Here is a 24,955-nt window from a genome sequence, read left to right on the forward strand (position 1 = left end):
CAGCCTCTCTTTAGAGCAAGGCTGCTTTCTCAAATGCAAACCACAATATACTCTCCCTGCACCTTGTATCTGTTCATCCTTCTCAATGGTACATGCAAAGTGAAAAGAAATTGAGAGAGGAATGAATGGAATTAATGACAGTCTCCTAGACTGGTTCTCCTCCTTGGCCTATTAATGACATGGGGGTTTCATCTCCTAGGTCTTATCTTCTTTTAAAACTTATTTTTTAAATTGAAGTGTAGTCAGTTTACAGTGTTGTATCAATTTCCAGTGTATTACCTTCTATTCAGAGTAAAACACATTTAGATTGGCTTGGGTGATACTCAAATACTTTTTTTTTTTTTTGCCTTCAAATATTTTCTACATTTTCATTTAAATGTTTGCTGTGTAACATGTGAGAAATGCATGCTCTCCAACTGAAAGTCAAAGTTAGTAATCCCATGACCTAACATGCCAACTAAATCTAATTAAGAATTTGAAAGAAGGAGGGGAGGGTATAGCTCAGTGGTAGAGTGCGTGCTTAGCATGCACGAGGTCCTGGGTTCAATCCCCAGTACCTCCATTAAAAAGATAAATAAATAGACCTAATTACCTCTCCCCAAAACAAAAACAAATAAAAGAATTTGAAAGATTTTATCAAAAGACACATCAAGCAGGCCAGAGACATTTATCTGGATGATCCAACTTTCCTCTTCAAGACTGATGGGTCATAGAAAGTTTATTTGTTGTTGTCTGTTTTGCTGAAGGGAAGAACCTAAGAAGTAAGGTGGGGTTCAGTTTCAGATGACAAAGCTCTAGAATGACTTCAGTTGATGGGTAAAACTTGTGAACTCTGGCCCCAGCAGATCTTAGAGAACAGGCAGATAAGTTGGTACACTCAAAAAACACCCATTCATCAATGAGGTTTCATCCCAAGATACATTTCACACAACGGCTCTGTGAATGGCTTCATCCCACAGTTCAACACCCTGAACCAGAAGAGGCTTCAGCAAAGGTGAAGCATGATCTACACAAAGGGCTAAGCAGTGGAAAAGCAGTGCGAGCTGGGAGTCACACTTCTTAGAGTCCAGACACTCCTCCATCTCCTATCACCTTGTGACTTTGGGGAAATCCTTGAATCTGGCTAAGCCTCCAGGGTCTTTCGGCTCTGAGATGAGGATAAAGAATTCTTGCCTGACGTGTTCTCTACCTGGATGGTTGTGAAGTTCAAATAAAAAGGAGAGCTGCTGGAAATCTGTAAAGAACTGAAAAAATGTAAGATCTGATGAGTGTGATGATGGTTCGGTTGATGACAGCAGCTGGTTGGGTATCCAGAAGCATGAGTACTCGGGTCTCTGCCCAAAACCACATAAAGAAATGGACTGAGGGACAGATACCTCATGACTGGAGATCAGGCAGGTGGCTTCTGCCCTAAGAATGACGCTCAGTATGTATCCAAGCCCAGGGAAACAGGGCCACCTAAGTTTTAATGCAAATATTATGAATTGTTCAGAATGTGACACCAATCAAATGACTTAACCCCTCTGAGTGCCTTGGGTTAAAAGGTAATGGAGTCTTTGGCGTAAAAATAGGAAAGTGATCCTGGATTATCCGGTTGAGCCCACTGTAATCACAAAGGCCATTAAAAGTGGATGAGGGAGTCAGAAGAGTAGAGTTAGAAGGAGCTGTGACTCTGAAAGAACTACCAGAGAGCTGCAGTGTTGCTGAGGAAGGGAACCAGAGCCAAGAAATGGGGCTCTCGAAGCTGGAAAAGGCAAGGAAATGGATTTTCCCCTAGAGCCTCCACAAAGGAACGTAACCCTGCCAAAACGTTGAGTTGGGTCTAACGAGACCCGGCTGAATTTCTAACCTACAGAACTGTAACGTAATAAATGTGTGTTGTTTAAAGCCAAAAAGAAAAAAAAGAAAAAGGCAATGGAGTGACACAGAATTGGGTTAGAACCTCAAGTCTACTCCAGGCTAGTTGTGTGGCCTTGGGCAGTTAGCTTTACTTTTTATTGAAAAATTTTTTTAAATTAATATACGGTGAAATTGACATTTTGGTACAGCTCTATGAATTTTGATGCATGTATAGATTTATGAAGCTACTGCTACAATTAAGCTGTAGGACAATTTTATCAGCCCCTAAAACTTCCACACGCTTTCTCTTTGTATTGGCTACCCTTCCGCCATCCATTATCCATGGTGACCACTGAGCTAGTCTCCATCACTAGAATTTTGCCTTTCCAAAAATGTCATATACGTGAATCAGACAGTGAGCAGTCTCTTAACGCTAGTTTATTTCATTAAGAATAATGCCTTCGAGAATCTCCAAGTTGTTGCCATATTAATAGCTTGCTCCTTTCAAATACAGTTCCTTCCAAATACTCCCATTGTACAGATGTAACACACCTTGTTAAGCCATTTCTCTATTGAAGGACATTTGAGTTGTTTCAAATTTTTGGTGATTATGAACTAAGCTGCTATGAATAACATTTGTGTATCGGTTTTTGGGTGGACATATGTTTTCATTTCTCTAGAGCAGGGGATAGTCAGCTTTTTCTGTACAGGGCCATGCAGTAACAATTTTAGCTTTGTGGGCCATGAAGTTCCTGTTGCAACTAGTGTAAAAGCAGCCACAGACAATACATAAAGGAGTCAATATGGCTGTGTGCCAATAAAACTTTATTTACAGAAATAAGCAGTGTACTAGATTTCACCTGCGGGTCACTATTTGCCAATCCACACTCTGTTATAAATACCCAGGAGTGGGATTGCTGGGTCAGATTATTGGTCTATTTGTAACTTTGTGATAAGATGCCACACCATTTTTGAGAATGTCTGCTCTATTTTGAATTACTGTCAGCATGTGTTAGAGTTCCCGTTGTTCTACATCCTTGTCAACACTTGTTACTGTCAGTGTCATTAACTTTAGCCATTCTAATGGGTACTCAGTGGTATTCCATAGTGGCACTCATTTGCATTTCCTAATGGCTGATGAAGTTCAACATCTTTTCTCGTGCTTATTGGCCATCCCCATATTCTCTTTGCTAACATGTCTGATCGACTCTCCTGTTCAGTCTTTAATTGGGTAGGTGGTTTTCTCATCGGTGAATTTTGAGATTTCTTTACATATTCTGGACAGAAGTCCTTTTTGGAATATATTATTCACAAATATTTTCTCCTGGTCTGTGTCTTGTCTTTTTATTCGCTTGACGGTGTCTTTTGCAAATAAAAATTTCTAATTTTGGTGTACTCCAAATGTTTTCATTTGCTTTTGGTGTTATTTCTAAGATCTTTGGCCTAACCCCAGGTCATAAAGATTTTCTCAAATGTTTTCTTCTGAAAGTTTCACAGCTCTCCATTTTACATGTAGGTCTGTGTAAATGGACCTGCCATTCATCTTAAGTCTTTCATAGGAAGTATAAGGTTTATTCTTCCACATATGTAAGTGCAAATTGTTCCAGCACCATTTGTTGAAAAGACTGTTTTGTTTCCACATTAACTGCCTTTGCAGGTTCAGCAAAAATGAACTAGCCAACTGCAGTGTGGTATCCTGGATTAGATCCTGGGACACCAAAAGGATATTAGTAGGAAAATTGTGGTAAAATCAAATAAAGTTAAGAGCTTCGTCAATAGCACTGTACCACTGTTAATTTCTTAGTTTTGCAAAATGTGCCATGGAAGTGTGAGATGTTAACATTAAGGGAAACTGGAAGAGGGGCATGTGGCAATTCTGATTTATCTTTGCAACTTTTCAATCAATCTAAAATTATTCCAAAATAAAAAGTTTATTTAAGAAGTCGACTGGCCATATTTTTGTGGGCCTGTTTCTGGACTCTCCATTCTGTTCCGTTGATCTGTGTGTCTCCCCCTTTGCCAACTCCACATTATCTTGATCACTGCGGTGGCTTTGCTGCTGCTGAACAATTTTCAAACTTCATTTTGTTTGTGAATCTCCCCTGCAGACTAGAAACTCTCCAAGGACAGGCACACACACAAAAGCTGAGTCCCAGTTTACCACTGAGTCCCTAGTGCCATGTCTGACGTATGGACAGTACTCTATACAAACTCTTTTGTCAAATGAATTTAAAAATGAATCCTGGTGACCCATCTTTTCCCATATCATCTGTTCCTTCTGTCCTATGGGGCTTATAATCTCACTATCAAGGAGCTCCAGGTCAAAGTATGCCAAGAGCCTAACATGCTCGCCAGGGAGAGGGTGCAGGTAAAGCTCTTAACATAAACATGAAACATGGTACATGTTCAGCAAATGTTAGCCTTAACTGCTATTTTGAGTCATTAAAAAAAACAGATTTAAAATTTTCATTTGACCCCCAAAGTATTTGATTCATTCATTCACTAAATACTATCCATTTGAGAAGATTGATGGCCTTTGTACTATAAGTCATGCATTTTGCTAGGAGCTGGAGACACAGCAGAGCACAGCGCGGATACCATCCTGCCCTCAAGAGTAAATTATTTGAATGAGCATTCCAACCAATTTACTCCACGTGTCCAAACCTAATGCATGGCGAAGACCTTAGTCCATGTGGGTTATGCATTTGCTTTAAAAGCAAAACTCACCTTTATCTTTAAAAAAAAAAAACAAAAAACCCTAGACTCTGACAAGGTAGACGTGTGCCAATTTGCATAGCTATCATTGGCTTGTAGTTTCCAAGTATGTGTGAAATATGCAAGAGGAAAGAGCTAATTCTGGAGGAGCTGTCAAGGGGACCAAGAAGGAATGGTAGCTTTCAGAGATCTAGCTCCAGGATGTGATTGCTGGGTTTTTGTTTTTGTTTTTCCCATTGCAATATAATGTGCAGGGTGGTTCTGTCTCTCTCTGTCTCTCTCTCTCTCTCTCTCTCTCTCACACACACACACACACACACACCTTTCTACCAACCATACTTCCTTAATGTAATTAGTGACTGTGATTCTTATCATTGTCTTCAACTCTCAACCAAAAATGCAGGGAACAGGTATATTCAGTGATTCTCTTACCATCTGTGGACAATTATTTTCAAGTCCAACTTCAGGAAGCTTAAGGAGGTTCCCTTATTCAATAATCTCTTCTCATTCTACGTCAAACTTTCCCCTTCCTGCACCACTGCTTTCATGGATACATTCCTCAGCTTCTGTAATCGTCATGTAAGAACCCGAAGAGGCTCTTCAGTCCCTTCCTTCTGATTGAATTAGGCAATAAGTAAGCACATCGGATTTCTGCCTTGTGTTGTCCCCCCTGGCAAGGACGAAATGGAGTTATGCACTTGAGGAAGTTAATTAGGCATTTTCCTCTTTTAAATATGCTTTTCCTCTTTTAAATATGCCCTGCATCTGGAATTCTTTGATCTCAGTTAAACTGTGTCCTCAGCTAATTAACGGCAAAACAGTTAAGAAACTGTGTTGGCTGTTGGAAATAAATAGTTTCCCGGCAAAGCCAACTCATGATCCATGGGCCGCCACAGCCTCTGAAACCAATTTCCTGCAAAGACAAAGACAAACTGCTTTGTCTGAATATCTGCCTCTGAGATGTACTAATTCTATTTATAGTGATAAAATCTCCCCAGTGAAACAGCCCTCGGATCCTGTAACCATACAGTAAACACAGCAAGCTGACTGATCGCCACTGTCTGTCCCTGTTAACCAGACCCAAACACGCAGCCTGTCTCATCAGCTCCAGGATCAGCACACCCGGTAAAGTTCACCATTATTATGGATGTGGGACTTCACATCAGTCACACAATTTGGAAAAGAAATCATGTGTTTGGGGAAGTTTCTGGAAGCACAGCCACCTCATCAGCCTGGTGCTAATATTTAATAAATACCATACCACCAGTTTTGTAGACGTTCCTCTTCTCTACGTCACCCCGGAGAAAAGCCTAACTTTAAAGGCCAAATGGTACTCACGGGGAAATTACAAATTCCTCACACCCAGCCATGCTTTCGGCCGGCCAATGTTTAGTTTGCAAAATGCACTGGTCGTAACTCCTTCTTTTTGTTCATAGCATAGCGAAGGCAGCTCTCCAGTGACCATGGATGGCCAATACTAGCTGCCTTGGTGTGAGGAAATTTATGTTAGTCAGCACACAGTCCCCCTGCTGAAAGGTAAGTCAACCAGTAGACCCTGAAGAGCTACCAGCTACAGGACGAAGGCTCCATTAAAGAAGAGAAAAGTCTGTTGAGCACTATAATTGATTGGCAGGCAAGAAAACTGGCAGATTGGCCGGTTGGTTGGTTAACTCATTCAATGATTGATTTGACAATTACTAATTAAGCACGATATTTGAGGCACGGAGCCAGGTGCTGGTATGCGATGGGCAGCCAAAGGCGGACACAAAAATGCCTTGTGATAAAATCCCTCATTTACCTCCATGGCGATTCAACCATCCAGCCGACAACAACTGAACACCTGCTGTGTGCCCAGCACCGCATTTGTGTTTAGATAAGGGAAGTTAGCAGCTAACAACCATTATGCACTTACTGTATCCCATTCTATAGGCTTTCCATGTATTTATGTATTTAATCCTCACGTAAAATACCCATCTTATAAGGAAGGTGTATTTTTGGTACCCAGTTTGCAAATGAGGAAATACAGCCCAGTAAGTTGCTCAAGGTCACACTACCAGTGAATGGTGGGTCCGGGTTTGCACTTGGGCTGTGTGGTTCCACAGCTCACCACGCAGTCAAACCCAGAGAAGGCAGAACACCAAGTTTCTGTTCTAGAAGACCCTACCATTGATCTGGGAAGTCAACATTACTAACACAAAACAAACAGAATGTATTTTCAGAGTCGTGTGTGCATAACTGTGGTTTGTGGTTTAAAAGCAGTTCTAAAGGGATGCGGTGTAAGGTGTGGTCAGGTGGGACAGGGCAGGTCCTGAACGGCTCCATCGCTTTACATCCAACAATGAGAGGCACAGACTTTGGAAGCACTTGGGTTCAAACGCTCATCTGTCACCCACCTCTGTCACCCTCACCTCTTTATGTCACATGCCCCCATCTACGATACAGATGCTGCCACACGTATACGGAGGACAATGGTGAAGACCAAGCAGAATAATACATGTAAGGTCTGGTACCTAACAAGCACCAAGCTGATGCTAGATCTTGAGACGAAAGGTTTTCATGTAGATCTTAGCAATTTTAATGTGTGCAGATTGGCAAAGAAAGGGCAAGAGAGTGGGAACAGATGGGTCACATGTACAGAGACACAGAATCAGAAAGACGCCAGACATTCTCTGTCTCAGCCTACTAAGCTCATTCCCCCTTCCTCACTCTTGGCTGCTCACAATCATTCTGGATGTCCTGGACTTTAAACAACAAAATCATAGAACCTGTGATAAGACACATGCACGTACATATGCACATACAGAGAGAAACAGTAAGACACCCAAACCTGTACTTAAAGGACTTAAAATTTAACACTGATTAAGGCAGACAGTGTCTTGCCTAAACTCATGGCTAACAGGTGAGTAAGCCCTCAGGAAAGCCTGTATCAAGTGCATTTCAGCATTAGCAACGTTTAGTAATTCGCTGGCCCATCGTGCTAGCTGGAACCCCCATTTCCAGAAATAATGAAAGCAGCTTCCAGTCCAGTTAGGCAACCAAATTGACAGTATTTGTGGAATGTTTACTCCATGCCTAGTGCTGGGCTGGGTCCTTCCTTCTTCCTAGAGAATTAGGCGGATATTGTAGGAATCTGGTTAATTGCCCGTGAATGTGCAATGCGGAACGGTTCACACGGCAAATACCGGCTGGGACCAGTGAAACAGAACACGTGCTCTCCAGGCACTTATTGCAAAATAGTAGAATAGGAGTGATAGGTGCCTTATGAGCCAGTGTTTTACCCATGAGCCCTGATTATTTCCAATGGGCAGTATTTCTTTTTATTTTGCTTTTAAAATATTGTTCACTGGTCTCCAATGCTCAACTTACGGTCGAAATGGGAGCTTATAATTGCTAAACAAAACAGATGCAAATCTCACCTAACTTAAGAGAAGCTATTTAGGAAATATTAATGAGACGCATTTGAGAATCTACTCAGGGCAGGGTAGAAGCTTTTGCTGGACTCAAGAGAATGGGGTCAGTTTTCAAATAATGTATGTTCTGGGAACTGGAGTGCACTGTAGTGACTCATCATTTCTCCAATTAACTCCAGTTAGATAAAGTTACAGTATTTGTTATCAACAACTGGCACTTTTGAATTCAGTTTGAGATCTCAGATGTGGTTTATGCATGCGGCATTTCAACAAAGCATTGTCACAGGGACACAATAAACAGAAGGTAACTTTTAAGTGAGATAGGAAACAAAGCAGGAGCCCTAGAAGTTAGAAGAAATTTTAGAAGGCATCCAGTCCAACCCTTTACAGTAGACCTTATGCAAGGTTTCTTGTGGAACATTGTTCAGTTCTTATTGTCAAAAGCAGGGGGAGGCTTTTGGTCCTTTCATTAAGTCTCAGAAATTGTTTTCACTGAGCTGTACGAAAGAGTTACCTTTGTAACAGCTTTGGTCAAGTCTCCTTGGAGTCAGCTCTGGATGATGTTGGAGGCCCAGAGAATGAACATAATTAGTCCTGGAGAATGAACATAATTACACTGATGTCAATAGAAACACACAAGAGTGACCCTAGTAAATAGTGTTTGGTGACAAATGCTATGTTGGAACTTAACACACGAGGGAAGCCGGGCACGGTTCCCACCTGGGAGCATCTGATAAGATGTTACGAGCTCTGCCTCCAAGAGTTTAAGATTGATGGTAGACTGTCACCCCTGGAGTGTTTCAAGTGCTTTTTTGATTCTGTGTTGCAAAAATTCAAGTCAATATGTTTGTCTTTGGTTGGTTGTTTACTCGGGGTGTTGAACACCGGTGATATTTTTGCCGTGTGTAAAACTGAGATGGAGCCATGGCTCAGCTTGGTAGTTACTAGACTTCCAGTGGGAATCTATGAGCCCATTTATTCTCAGACTTAAAGCCAATTTAAAACTTGAACACTTCCTGTTCAAACACTCTTCAGGTGAAGAGCCACTGGGCAGACTGCACACCCTCCACAGTTTCTGAGGAAGTCAGGCCCTAGCCGGGTTGGCTGTAGCACAGGGCACAGTTTCCAGCTCAGAGGTACCTACCGATGTCCAAGACGGGGGCCATTCGGGATGAGAACGGCTTTGACGTCAGACCCATCTGCAGTTAGGATCCGGTTGCTCGGTGACCTCTTTGAGTCCCATTTTCCTTATCTTGGAGGCACTTTCTTTTGGAGGAGTGATACCTAAATGCATTCAGGTATGTGATGGACACACAGTAAGCCGCAGAGCGTGGTCGGCAGGCATGCAGACAGCTGAGGGCACACAGACCGGGTTTCTATCCTCAGGCCTGCTGCTTACTAGGTTGTCACCGTAAACTCGTGATTTATGTTCTCTGAGCCTCAGTTTCCCCCTCTGGAAAAGGGGTCACACAACAGTAACTCAAAAGGCTATGGTGAGAATAGAACTGTATTAGTGGAAAAATGCATGAAAATCATGGGGATGCTGTTTTGCGTGTCCCCGAAGTGCCTTGCCGAGCGCCCAGCACGGAAATACTTCTTCAGTGATGGGCTGACAAACTGAATATACAAAGGTTCCGGGCTGGGGATTTTCAAGGATTTCTAGAGATTTCTCTTGCAGATAGACTGGAGGAATGCCAATGGGAAACGTGCCACGGGGTGGAGGCGGGAGAGGAGGGGAGAGATCTTCACTTCTGCTGCTCTTTCTTTTCTTCTTCGAGGGATGAGTGTGGGATGCCGGTGTCGGACCACTGCTTTAGCATCAGCAATAGCCCTTAATATTATGAACAAGTAAAACCAGTGACCTAGTGGCTCATTTTAAAACCTAACATTCCCCCACTTCCATTCAGTAATTCCCTTGAGCATCATCCTCCATGAATAACAGCATAGATTTGTTCTTAGGGGCTTATTTATTTTCTCGGTATATTTGGGGCAATACTTAAAAAAAAAAAAAAAGAAACAGGTGAAAATCAGGTGATAAGCATCTCCTTGAGGTCCCAGGTTTCCATTTTCCAAAGTGATCCCCTTGCCTTGTGATTTCATCAGGGAAGACTGCTAGTTTCGAACAGTCAGGAACTAGGTATCACAAAGCAGCCTGTGCTCAAGGCGGTGGCTCTGCAAATCGAGAAACTTTGGCTTTCAACCTCAGCCCTGCCACTTCCTAGCGTTTGACCTTGGGCCGGCAGCCACTTAGCCCCCTTAGCTTCAGTGTCCTAATCCCTGAAACAGGGATACCCGAAGCCACCCCCTGGGGCTGTTTTGCAGATTCCCTGAATGGATGGCACATAAGGTGCCTAAACCACCTTGACATGAAGGTCGACAAATGCCAGTCATCGTCATTGTAATTAGCTACTATCCCAAAGCCGCCTTTCTCTTGAGACCAATGAAGTCAAAGGTTGTTAAATGTTATCCTAATAGGATTCTTGCAACCCGATATTGTCCACTTCATCTTTCTTAAGAATGGTCATCTGTCAGATAGGCCCATCTGAAGATCATAGTGTATTCCTGAGAACGCAAGGAGCCATTGCTTCCTGTGACGCCTGAGCAGGAAAAAAACAAAAAACAAAAAAACCACCAACTTCATCCCTACCTGAAAACTGCTCTGGGCAGATGTTTCCCGAAGGAGACTCAGTGCAGGGCAGAGCAGTAAGGAGCAAGGATGTGCATTCAGGCAGAAACTTGGCGACCACCCGCGGCAGGACTGCACATGAAGCTCTTTCTTGTGAGCCCCATCTGGTACTCATCAGCCCGTTTCCTGTCTCCTGAGCGCTCATGTACACTGCGAGCACTGTATGAATTTATGCTTGCCTGAGTCTGCCTTTTTAAAAGAGGGCCTCTTTCTTCTGCAGTCCCCACGGAGATGGAGAGCAGTGACTTCAGAGTCAATTAGACCTGCGCTCAAATGCTCATTCCACCCCTCACCATCTAGGTCATCGAACCTCTTTGAAATTTTCTCATCTGTGAATTAGAGAGTTAACATGCGTAAAGGGCTTAGTCGAGGGTTGACACGTAATAAACACTCAATGAACGTTAACTCTGTCCTGAGGACCTGCCTTAGAAACAGTGGTGGTGGGCAGACTAAGACACGGTGATAAGAATGACTCTCTTTGGGCCAAAAAAGCTACTGTCAGAGAACCACCCTCTCCCCGACTATTCTCAGGAATTACTGCACCGTCTTAGCATCCACGTAGGGATAATCCAACTCTAAAACCCAAAGCCACTTTGGCTCTTTGGAACAATCTCATAATCTCTTAATTTTATGAAATAACTTTAACTCAGATAAAATTGAGGAAGACAACTCCAAGCGGCCCCTCTTGGTAAAAGAATCAAGGGAGGGAAGGAAGCACTATTTCCCAGCAGCAAAAGGAACTCAAAAAAGATATTTGAAAACGTTTTCTCATAGCAGCACTATTTAAAATAGCCAAGACATGGAAGCAGCCTAAATGTCCATTAACAGCTGACTGGATAAAGAAGGTGTGGTATATTTATACAATGGAATACTACTCAGCCATAAAAACTGACAACATAATGCCATTTGCAGCAACATGGATGCTCCTAGAGAATGTCATTCTAAGTGAAGTAAGCCAGAAAGAGAAAGAAAAATACCATATGAGATCGCTCATATGTGGAATCTAAAAAACAAAAACTAAAAAAAAGCATAAATACAAAACAGAAATAGATTCATAGACATAGAATACAAACTTGTGGTTGCCAAGGGGGTGGAGGGTGGGAAGGGATAGACGGGATTTTAAAATTGTAGAATAAATAAACAAGATTATACTGTATAGCACAGGGAAATATACACAAGATCTTATGGTAGCTCACAGAGAAAAAAATGTGACAACGAATATATATATGTTCATGTATGACTGAAAAATTGTACTCTACACTGGAATTTGACACAACATTGTAAAATGACTATAAATCAATAAAAAATGTTAAAAAAAAAAAACCATTTTCTGTCACTAAAGAAATTATGAAGTGAAATAGATGCCCTGATATTAGATTCCACAACTCTGTTTGCTGTGTCCCCACCACCATCTTTTAATTTTTTTCCCTAAGATGGTTTCTTTCTAGGCTGTGGGTTAAGGAATAAGACACTGGGGACAGCCTTTCCTAGCTGCTGAGAGGTTTAGCGCTTCGGAACAAGGCTAGCTACATTCTCCACTGCACGGACGTATGGCTTTTCCAAATTATTTAGAAGTCATATATGAGTATGCAGAACACACAACTGGGATTTCAATGATTGTTCAAAATGTTTCTGTATCCAGCCTCTTTCTTCTGGGCTCTTTGCAGCCAGGCCCAGGTGAGACAGCCAGCTTCATGAGTATAGGTTGTCTGAGAATCATGGTGGCTCTGAGCTCAAAGAGACCTCACAGCCATCTGGACCACCTTTCAATGTTCAGTGGTTGTTAACACCTGGGGAGTTACAGATTTCCTCATGAGGCCGAAGGAACCTGTGAAGCACCTCCCAGAAACACGCACACGTGTATAGGCTCACACACAATCTTGAATCGGCTTCCAAGAGGGCTCGCTGAGGCATCTCCAGACTTCTAAGTCATCGAGTCTGCAGCTGAAGAGGTCCTGCCGGGGCCTTGGGCTACTACCATCCAAAGGCCTGGCAATCAGGGTCCCGGCAGGCCTGAAGTTTATAAAGACCCACTCTGGCTCTCTTCTGGCTTTCCACAACGAGACGAGGAGTCCACAAAGCACCGGCCATGCAGCCATCTCTAGGCCACTCTCTGGGGACCCAGGACCCAGCTTTTACAGCCTGTTTTACAGGTCTCTTTCCAGAGTTTGCCATCACTGGGGTACACCATGTCCCAGAGTGCATTCCTCTGGGAGGCTGTTCTCTTTGCGATGGGTTCAGAGCTTGAATGTTTAGGATGGGTGTCCACACACAGAAGCTAAATCCCCTCCCAGTACAGAAGAGAGGCAAGCGAGGAAAAAAAAAAAAAATAAGGAAGAGGTGTGGACTTTGGGCCTGGGCCCTCCATCTGCACTCTTGTCCAACGTCCAGGGAAGGGCCAGGCCTGGCCTTTGCACATGCTCTTTTGCCCTCTCTCTTGGCTAATTCCTACTCAACCTCTAAGACACAGCTTAGATGCTCTTTTCTCAGAGAGACAATCCTGGACCCCCAGTTTTAATTCCCTGGTTAATGGTTCACACCCTCCAATTCCTCTTCACAGCACTTACCTAAAGGTTCTTTGAGTGACGTGTTGAAGTGTCTGTCTTCCTTAACAATCGTGTGTGGTTGTTTGCGTAAACTCGAGCTTGTTGACTGTGTATCTCCGCAGCACCTAGTATGGTGCCTGGCACTTGGTTGAGCCTCGGTAAATACTTGTAGAATGAATATCACCTTTGGGACCAATATTCTCCATATTCTAAGACATAATCCTGTTCCAGTCTTTGAATAGCAGGTTCCTCCCTCCTTAACCTTGTAGGACCTCCAAGCCAAGACGAAGATGTAACGGCCCTATGCTGCCAGTGAACTGGGAGGCCATCTGGCCTAGGGGGCTCCTGATCCTGGCCGTGGACTTGGGGAGATGCAGTAGACTGTTGGAAAGTGCTGTAGAGTAGTGCTCACAGGGCGCAACAAGCCAGTAAGAGCCCAAGAATATCATGTAGCGTCGTGTATCCTTTGCACTCTTGTCATCAGCCAACACCATGATGTAATAATTGTAGGAATCTGCCATCTGGGTGCAAATAAAGGCAGTCCAAATCTGGCACGAAGGGTGAATAACAAGCGGAAACTTCTTAGTTCAATATCACCCTTAAAATGACAGCCTGCCCCCGATGAAGTGAGTATTGCGATTTCAACCGATCAGCAATTGGATTACCTCCCGATGACTCAGCGCCCCTTGTTCTGATTGGAAAAATAATTGTCCGTGAGAACAAGTATCGTCGATGTAAGTAAACATTGCCTGGATGTTGCGGTACAAATTAACTGGCTGAAGTTAAGCTAGATTTTCTAAAGATAGATACATATCCTTAATTACATTTCTTTATTCACATTTTCTTCATCTGTTTATCCACTGGCAGACACACAGGTTGTTTCCATATCTTCGCTTTCGTGAATAATGCTGCCATGGACATGGGGGTGCAGGCATCTGGTCAAGATACTAATCTCATTTCCTATGGGTGTACGCCCAGCAGTGGTATTGCGGCATCACGTGGCAGCTCTCTTTTTAAGAAACCTTCCTGCTGTTTTCCCTGGTGGCTGTGCCCATTCACATTCCTGCCACAGAGCACAAGGATCCCCTGTTCTCCACATCCTTGCCAACACTTGTTATTGCCTGTCTTTTTGATAATTCCCACTCTAATGGTGTGAGGTGATACCTCATTGCTGTTTTGATTTGCATTTCCCTGATAATTAGTAATCCTGAGCATCTTCTCGTATAACTGTTGGCCACTTGTACGTCTCCTTTGGAAAAAGTATCTATTCAGATCCTTCGTGCATTTTAAAAATTGGATTTTTTTTTTTTTCCGCTGTGGAGTTAACTTATATGTTAATTTGTATGTTTTGGATATTAACCCCTTATCACATGGTTTGGAAATATTTTCTCCCATTCCATAGGTTACCTTTTCATTCTGTTGTTTCTTTTTCTGTACATAAATTTTTAAATTTTATGTAGTCCCATTTGTCTATTTTTGCTTTAATTGTCTGTGCTTTTCGTGTCATATCCAAAAAAATCACTTGCAAGTCCAATGTCAAGGAGCTTTCCCCGTTTTCCTCCGGGAGTCTCAAGGTTTCAGGTCTCACACAGTATCAGTTAGGGGAGCCGGCTCTGAGGGACTCACTTCCAAGATGGGTCTTTACTCAACAGTGGAGTCACCGTACTCCCTGGTGTATCTGCCTCTCTTCACACGTCTCGTGTTTTCCTCTTGTCCTGAGCTTCTCCAAGTGGCTTTGGCCTCTTACAGCACTGTAGTTTAAGAATAAGTAGATTTCCTACATAATGTCAACTTCTAGAGTGACTGTTCCAAGAGCAAGTGCTCTAGGAGAGCTGGGAGGAAGCTGTAAGGCTCCACCGACCCTCTCCTTGTTAGTTTCAGTATGTCGCTTTTACCGCATTTTGTTAGTTGAGTAAATCACTAAGGCTAGCTAGGTCTGAAGGGTTGGGGGAGGAAGAGATATCACCTTTAGATGGTGGAGTGGCATGTGGTATAGGAATGAAGGGGTGGAGGGTGGCCCTCTTGGAGACAAGTTACCATAGACTGTCTTCTAAGACCATTCCCATCCTATCAGCTCACACCCAAATAAGTATTACAACTCTTTCACATTCTTTTGAAAGGACAACTTAGACTAAAGAACTCTTAGTGGGAATCACAGAAGGTAAATAACGTTTAATAACCACTTGCTATATGCAAAGCTTATAGACCCTGAGCGAAGCGTTCTACATGTGCTATTTCGCTTAATTCTTATAACAATTTCTGAGATAGATCTGATTATTCACAATATTACAGATGAAGATAATGATGCTCAGAGAAGTTAAACAATTTACTCAATGGCACATAGTAAGTAGAGTCTGAGATTTGAATTCAGGCCTTCTGAACCCCAAAGTTTGTACCCTTAGTACAAAAATCAGGCAAGAGTTTGTGCGGAAGGTGAGATCATGGTTGGCATTAGACAAGCTGGCAGACAAATTTGAGTAAGTGAGCAGGGTGGAGACAAAAAGGCAACAATATGGGTACAGGTAGAGAAGTGAGGACTGGCCTGTTGGATCATCAAGGAGTGTGAGGACTAGAATTGGACAGATTGGCAGGGGATGAGTTCTGGTGGCCATGAAACCCAGAGAGGAGCTCGATCCATTGAGACTGGAGTCAGGCAGCCCGCTCAGTCCCGAGGAAGCCCTTACACCCAACTCAAGAACTCAGTTGACAGCTTTGTTCTTCTTTTGCTAACAAAGTTTCAGAGTGTGCTTCCACTATGTCAAATCCCAGCTAAAACTCACATTAAGAGTGGAGGAAAAGTTCACAGAAATCAATGAGTAGGGTCAAACAGCGGCGCCATTTCCACTCCAGAGAAGGTTTCCCTTGTGTATGTGAAAAACTCTGCTCCTCCTTTTTCTCCAAATTGACAGCAACTGGGGGAGGAAAGGGAGTTGTTAACTGGGGAGGCAATTTCTAAATCAATACTTCAACCTGGACCCAACTATAAGAACTTGTAAGGCAGTATCTTAAGTAAACATTTGGTCAACTGAGCTTTTGTAAAGGTCAAGACGAAGCAGTCTTGATACATGACTTTGTAATAGAAAATTTCACTCCTTTAGTAAAGTACAGGAATGAAGAACATTGGCTTCAGAGCCAGACTGCACTGGATTTGTAGCCAGCTCCACCGCTTCCTAACTTTGGATGAATCACGTTCGCCTTGGAGCCTTACCTGACATATAAAAGCTGGAAGAAGCACAACACCTAGAGGAGGCAGTGGAGATTTAATAAGATGATGCACAGGGTCTGGCTTATAGAAGATGCTCAATGCATGTTAGTTACCCATGATGGGTCTTAGGGTCACAGATACTGGCCCGACCTCAGAGTCCAGTGCTTGATCCAGTGCTCATGGCCAGGAATGAGAGTGTTGCAGCAAATGCTATGATTGTAGTCATAGACTCAGAGCTGCCTGAAAACCTAGTCTCCTCATTGACCAGGACTGGGATGCGGGAGGATGTTAAGTCAAACCCTTCCACTGTACTGAATTAACATAGTAATTAAGGTAAAATACCTTCCTCATGGGGCTACTTTGAAAGTTAAATTATATAAAACACATGACAATGCTAGGTTAAAGTCATATAGTCACATAGTAAACAGTCTCTCTATATTGTCTATGATGATGATGATGATGATGATGATGATGATGATGATGATGACGATGATGATGATGATGATAATGATGATGCAGCATTCAGATATTCATTGAGCAGCTTCTGTATGGCCAGCACTAACCTTAGGAGCGTCTTCAGGACAGATGGACCCCTACATAGAAGACTGGCTCCTGGCAGACATGCAAGACTTGCTAACTGCCACTTCAGCACTTGAATGAAAGTATTGACAAGGCACATACTGTCTGCAATGTGGTCAGAGCAAACCCAGGCAGTGTGGTGTTCCCGAATGCCTGTCAACCTCTAAGCATCCAGAGGCCAAACCAGGGAGAGTGCTTATTATTCAGCCTGTCCAAAACATGACATGGCCAGAAGGAGGGTCTCATTGAGGCTGAGGGAAAAAGCAAAAAGGTGAAGCCAGGTAAATAGTGCCAGGTGCCATGTAAAAGAGAGAAGTGAGAAGTGAGGACCTATAGGAAGCAAAGCACAAGCTGGGTCAGGTCAGGGTGAATGAAGCCCAGGATCAACGTGAATATCTGAGGATGACTTTAGGTGATAATGGCAGCATTGTGCAAAAGTGGGTCTTTTGCCTTAAAGTGATGGGGTTGGACCAAACTCAAAATGATATTTACACTTTTCCATAAATTTTGGGCCTCCCATTTTTGGAATGAAGTCCAAGTTCAAGTCATGGAGATTGTAAAAACAGAAGTTTAAATAGTAATTGATCACCAAGCCATTTTTAATTTCAGCTGCCTCTGTAAAACAACCAGAGTCTAAACTTGTTGACCTTGAAAGCATATAAGTGATTAGACATGATTTATGCTAAGAAGCAAATCATAGGGCACTGGAGGATTTAATTAAGATGCCAGGCATAGGGGTGTGTTTTCATTGGCATGCCTCAAGCACTTTATTTGCTGATAGAGACTGTAAATGGGCTAATGAAGTAGGTATCTTGGATGAAACTGAGGCTGTGTAAGAGCAACACGACTGGTCTGCTTCCCTCTGTCTGGCTCTGTTGGTTCTCCATATTAAACACTAAATGGAAAAGGTGAAAATTGCTGACTTTGAAATGATCTTGAATTAAATGCTTTTTGTGAGCAAAGAAAGGAGTCTTACTTCAAAGGCATTGCTAATATAATGAAAATGAAGGCTTCACCTTGAGGTCACTGGGGAAAACCAATGCTACATTGTTAGTTACCCAAGAACTGATAGGATTAAGTAAGAAAATAAGTAACTGTTCAAGCCAATCACTGTAGAGAAAAGAAAAAATTCAAACTGGGTGCGTGACACTGAACAAGCAAACCTACCATTTTGTTGCCGAAGCTTTTGGCTTGCAAATGGATTAAGGTCAGTCTCTTCATATTTCAGAAAATATACCAGGACCTAACATGTTACTCCCTCACATCCTCCCCAAAAGCCCCTCTTGGCTTCCTTCACCATCTTATTTAGTGCCGATTTCATCATCCATCATTATAATAACTCCCTTACAAAACCACTTAGCTCCACTGTCCATCACTTCCTTCCCTATCTTCTGCTAGAAAAACAGCCCAGATGACCATCATCTGCCTTCTTCAGCTGAGCAGATGAACGTTCCCAGATAACTTTACAGACAGGGCTATTTTCACTTTAATTCATATTATACCACCATGAGGTACTCAATGCATTCCGGTTATCCCACTGCTTCTTGAGTAGGTTGGATTTCCCATTTTCTTAGAAAATTTCATGCCTTCTCCTATTCTTTCCTCCACTAATAGTAAGACCCTCTCCTGTTGCACTGAGAAATTAGAAGCCATCGGGGGAAACTTCCTTGTCTTTCAACAACCAAAGGACCAAACCAACCGATACTTACAATCTGGAACTCTCTCCTACATCCCTCGCACCACAGTGAGGGTCAAGACCCTCTTCCTCTCAAAGACAACCCCTCCTCTGCGCTCCACATTTCATCCCCTTCCATCAGTCTCTTTCCTTTGTACTGGGTCATTTCCCTCAGCAAACAAACACGCTCCATCTCCCTTTATAAAATCAACAAATAACAAAGCCAAAAATATCCCTTAACCCCACATATTCTGGACACAGCCCCATTTCTCTGTTCCCTTTAGTATTAAACTTCTCTGAACAGTCGCTTGCATATGCTGACCCTGCTTTTTAACCGCCAACTCACTCTCATATATTAACAAGTGGGTTTCTTCCCATTTACTCTACTGAAACTGCTCTTGTCAAGGTCTCCAGTACCTTCCTTGGCCAAAGCAATGCCCTTATCTTAGTGGCTCTCCAGGCAGCATTCAGCAGAACGGTCTCTCCTGAACAATCTATCCCCTCTTACCTTTCATGATACTGTCATCTCCTGGTTTAACTTCTACTTCATAAGCTAATCATTCTTAGCATTACTGCTGGTCCTTGCATATCTAATAAATCTGTATACCTTGTGCTCCTTCTGGGCTCAGTCCTGACTTCCTTTTCTGTCCCTCTAGAGTGGGGAGAATGTGTTTAAATTCCCATGGATTTAAATAGCATGGTTACACCAATGGTTCCCAGTTTTGTATCTCCCATCCAAACCTTTTCTTCTAGGCTTTGCTCACATATTCAGTTTGATGTTATCATTCTTCTCCACTTGTAGGTCTCCCAGACATCTCACACTTTATATGAGCAAAAACCCTTGATTTTCCATCCCCAAATTGCTTCCACCCTCACACTGTAATCATCGTATCAGTAAACTGTAACCACCGTCCACATCATTATTCAAGCAAGAATCCTAATGGTCGGTCATCTTTCATTTTTGTTTTCTGTCCACTTCCCATATCAAACCCAATAGCAAGTCTTGGCAGTTTCTTCTCTAAGAATCCTCCCGTCTGTCTACTACTGCCATCTCCATTGCTATCTGCTATCTCTCACTTGGATGACTTGGTCCATTTGTGATCCTCCTCCAGCCATTCTCCATGTAGCATCAAAAAAAAAAAAAAATCTATTTTAAAAATGAAATCAGCCTCCAGCGGCTTCCAATTACACATACAATGAATTATCCGGCCCTGAACAGTCTACTCCCTGCTTGCTCCTTCAGTCTCCTCTGACAAAATTCTCCTCCTCCCTCACCTAGCTCGCTATAACTACACTGGTGTACTCCAGACACGCTGAGCTCTTTCCAACCATGTGATTTTTGTCCATGCTGTTCCCTGAACTTCTGCATCGCGTGGCCATTTCCCTTCTTTAAGGTCTCAGTATAAATTCTGTCTCCCCAAAGAAGACTTTTAAGGCCACTCTCTCTAAAGCAGATTTTGCTGTTTCTCTGTTCAGTCCTTTGTTTCTTTCCTTGATGAGAATAAGAAAGGGAGAGAAAGCCCCCTGAACATACTTGTCCCATTCATCATTGTGTAGCCAGCATCCAGCATAAAGTCAAGAACAGAATAACGGCTTAATAATATATTTTTGAAATTAGTGAGGAAGACTTTTAGGAACCTAACCCCTGTTGTATCACCTACAGGAATGGAAATTTCTCCTTGTATCTCTTCATATTTAGCACACTATGATCTATAGGTAACTAGGACTATTTTCCTAAACTTTATTTTAGAAAAATGTTAAGTTGCCAAATTATCTCACTCAGTATTGGCTGGCAAGGATACTGAGAAATATGCTCATTCATTTATAGGTAGTTATGTGGGTATATTGTAGCCCTACAATTCCGTTTCATTCTGACACTAACTACTCAGGCACCAACTGCACAGGTTAAGGGCTCAGTCCACAAGACTGCTTTAGACACTGGCCACAAACAGGGCTCCTGTGCTACCTGTATTCTGCCTGGCTGACTACAAATTCAGGGGTTCCCACGACCTTCCCTAGGTTTGATAATTCATTAGAATGACTCATAGAACTCAGGAAAACATTTTACTTACATTTACCATTTTATTATAAAGGATACAACTCAGAAATAGCCAAATGGAAGAGATCTATAGGGCAAGTGTGGGGCAGAAGGATAAAGTTCAGGATCAGCTGGACGGAAGAGATGGGGGTGGGGTGCAGAGCTTCCACGCCCTCTCGAGGCAGGTCACTCTCGTAGCACGGTGATGTTTTCACCAACCCAGAAGCACGCTGAACCTCACCGTTCAAGTTTCATTATGTAGGCATGGCTTATTAAATCATTAGCCATTGGTGATTGAATTCAATCTCCAGTCCCCTCTTCTCTTTCCTGGAGGTCAAAGTGTAGGGCTGAACAGTCCATTTAACTACATACTTGGTCTTTCTAGTGAACAGTTCCCATCTTGCAGCTACCTAAGGGTCCTGCCTTTGGTCACCTCATTAGCATAAATTCAGGTGTGGTCAGAAAGGGGATTATTCTAAATGAATTAAAAAAAAAAACTCCTGCCACTCAGGGAATTTCAAGAGTTTTAGGAACTCTGTTCTATAAACCAGGGACAAAGACCAAATATGAATACTTTTATTATACCACAGTAGCAAAACACTTTTGGAAAATAGAATATATTGCTGAAGATTGACAGAAACAGCTTCTATAACAGATGATATATGTTAGGAGTTTTGTCCTACAGCCAAGATGAAAATACAGATTTTTCTAGATGTCTTAATGTATGCTATTTGCTAGATTAGGTTTTGATAGTAAACAGCATGAAGAAGTGCCTTTTTTGATGTGTCACTAAATTAAAGATAACCAAAGAGGATATATTTTTGAGAGTAAATAAATTCTATAATTAAAACAAACTCTATGAAGGAAATATTTACATATATTTACTGATAGAGGGACTCCTCTGATTAACAATTTTTAAAAAACGTCTAGGCTAACGTACATAGAAAATTCTCAAGTTGAAATTCACTCATCCCATCATTCACAAGCAAGGTAATACAGTCAAAAAGTCAAATCCACAAAAGCTCAAATGGCTACACTGATGTGATGCATTTCAAAAATTAAATTTAAAACCTTAAAAAATCAAGACTTTTAAATTACAGTAGAGGCTATACCCACTTTTGTAAAAGTGGGCTTTTATAAAAGAAATTCTTGTTTTGGGTAGAGTATTTGGAAAATTGGTATTTGGAAATATTTCCTTTGTTTCCTGATTTTGTAGCTAAACATGATCATGTGTACCTTATAAAAACCCTCATATCTGCATACTAGGAAAAATTAGTGGAGTGTCTTTGTTTCTGTTGCTGAATAACAAGTTACCAGAAATTTAGCAGCTTAAAACCACACACACACACACACACACACACACGTTATCTCACAGTTTCCCTGGGTCAGGAGTGTGGACACTGTTTAGGATTTACTGCCTAGGGTTCCACTAGCTGCAGTTAAGGTCTCAGCTGGACTGTATTTTCATCTGGAGGCTCATCTGGCAGGGGGGGTGGAAATCTGCTTTCAAGTTCATTCAGGTTATTTGCAGAATTCATATCCTGACCTGAGCTTTTAGCTGGCTACTCACTGGAGACTGTCTGCAGGTCCTAGATGCTACCCACAGGTCATAAAGGCCACCACAGTTCCTTGCTATGTGGCTTCCTCCAATATGCCCCCTTATTTTCTCCAGATCTCATGGAGAGTTTCTCAGTCAGCTAAGCCAGAGTCTTACATAATCAAATGTAATGAGAATGACATCCATCCATCGTTGTCATATTCTATTAGTCAGAAGCCAGTCACACGCCAGCCCATACTCAAAGGAGGGGGATTCCACCCAGGCACGGACTTCAGGAGCGGGAAACCATGAGGGGTCACCTGAGGACTATTGGACACACAGTATTTTCCAGTCACTTTGCAAAGTTTCATAATACACAGTTTCAGTGGACTTTGACCCCATTTATTAAAACTACAAGAATGCAACTAAAAGAACCATTAACTGACATCAGAGAAGTGAAAACCTACATGCTGAATTATTGCAAAGACTTTTGCATAATTGGTGCATAGGATAAAAAATTAATATCATGATTTCAAGCATGACCAATGATGCACTTCTCTAATTTAGATCTGTTTATCTTTGAGAGATACCATTTTTTTCAGCTTTGACAGACATTAAAGCCAAGAATCAAAATGAACTGATCATAGTGACAGATCTTTGAGTTGCTGAATTAAAAGTGTTACAAATGTTAAATCAAGATTTTCATATATAATAAAGTTTATTTTATCACATTGTATTTACTGATAATGATAGTTATGATATTTATGACAGTAGTTATTTAATGATAGTTATGATAAGACAAAAATTTTGGAATTACTAATAAGTGAAAGATTTTTCAGATGTGTCTATTAGGGGAAAAAATGAAAATGCATCCATATATATTTTATATATATACACACACATACATTATTTCTCTAGAAAGTGCACACGAGTTATGTTATAAATATTGTATACACTCTAAAATATACAAAAATACAAATCAAATGAGACACAAATGAAAAACAATACTAAGATGTGCTTTCTAAACATATAGAAAACGTATACAATTTCCAAAGAAATGTAATAATACACATGCATATGTCGAGATGCATATTCACTTTTTTTTCCTAATAAGCATGTACCATAAAACAAGTTTGGAACTCACTGCTCTTATTCTGTGCTTCCAACATAGTAGTCACTGGCCACACGTGGCTATTGAGCACTTAAAATGAGGCCAGTCCAAGATTTCTAAGATTCGGACAAAAAAATATATATATAGAATATCTTATTTGAATTTTTCATCTTCCATATTTAAATGGGAGTATTTTTGATATGTTGGATTGCATAAAATATATGTCACCTGTTTATTTTTTAATATTAAAATTACATATGCAGTTCACATTATCTACTGGATAGCCCTGCCCTAGAGGACTAACAGACTGTTAGAAAAAAACAGAAGTCTGGTTAGTTGTATTTTGTGAACTAAGCAAAACTGGGACTAACCTACATGACTGACAGGTTAAGTCCTAGCCTCACCTGAAATGATTTGCTATGCTTCATGCTCTTGTAGCTGGTTTCCTTCCTCACTCATCAGTGATGGCAGTGTGAAATTTTCATATCATTAATTAATGGTTGAAAGAGATTCTAAACAAATGAGCTGAACCCAGACCTAAACCCACACACCTGTGGTCAATTACTCTATGGCAAAGGAGGCAAGAACACACAATGGAGAAAGGACAGTCTCTTCAGTAAGTGATGCTGGGAAAACTGGACAGCTACCTGTAAAGCAATGAGATTAGAACACTACCTCACATTATACACACACATACAAACACCTCAAAATGGATTAAAGACCTAAATTAAGACCCAAAACCATAAAACTCCTAGAAGAGAACATAGGCAGAACACTCTTTGACATTAATTGTAGCAATATTTTTCTGAGTGTGTCTCTTAAGGCAAAAGAAATAAAAGCAAAAATAAATGGGACCTAATTAAATCTAAAAGATTTTGCACAGCAAAGGATATCACGGACAAAATGAAAAAAACCTACGGAATGGGAGAAGATATTTGCAAGTAACGTGACCAACAAAGGGTTAAAATCCAAAATAGACAAATAGCTCATCCAACTCAGTATCAAAAAAACAAACAACCCAATCAATAAATGGGCAGAAAACCTAAATAGACATTTTTCCAAAGAAGACATACAGATGGCTGACAGGCACATGAAAAGATGCTCAACATCTCAAATCATCAGATAAATGCAAATGAAAACATTAACAATGAGAAATCATCTCCCACCTGTCAGAATGGCTGTCATCAAAAAGTCTACAAATAACAAATGTCAGAGAGGATGTAGAGAAAAGGGAACTCTTGTACACTCTTGGTGGGAATGTTAATTGGTGCAGCCACTACGGAGAACAGTATGGAGGTACAAAACTAAAAATAGAATTACCATATGATTCAGCATTTCCACTCCTGGGTATATGTAAGGAAAAAAATTAAAACACTAATTCAAAAAGATACATGCACCCCAATGTCCATAGCAACACAATTTATAATACCCAAGTTATAGAAGCAATCCAAGAGCCCATCAATAGATGAACAGATAAAGATGTGATATATACACACACACATATATATGAAATCCTGCCATTTGCAGCAACATAGATGGACCTAGAAAATATTATGCTTAGTGAAATGTCAGAGAAAGACAAAACTTTTCTAAAATATAAAAAAAAAAAAAATA

General features: G+C 41.5%; 1 non-coding gene across 1 annotated transcript; it reads left to right on the forward strand.

Moving 5' to 3' along the window:
- Positions 1-489: 489 nt before the first annotated feature.
- On the forward strand, positions 490-562 carry TRNAA-AGC (transfer RNA alanine (anticodon AGC)). The gene has a single exon. It is a non-coding gene; the product is annotated as a tRNA-Ala (tRNA).
- Positions 563-24,955: the final 24,393 nt, after the last annotated feature.

Source organism: Camelus bactrianus, chromosome 3 (genome assembly GCF_048773025.1).
Source record: "Camelus bactrianus isolate YW-2024 breed Bactrian camel chromosome 3, ASM4877302v1, whole genome shotgun sequence".
NCBI lineage: Eukaryota > Metazoa > Chordata > Mammalia > Artiodactyla > Camelidae > Camelus > Camelus bactrianus.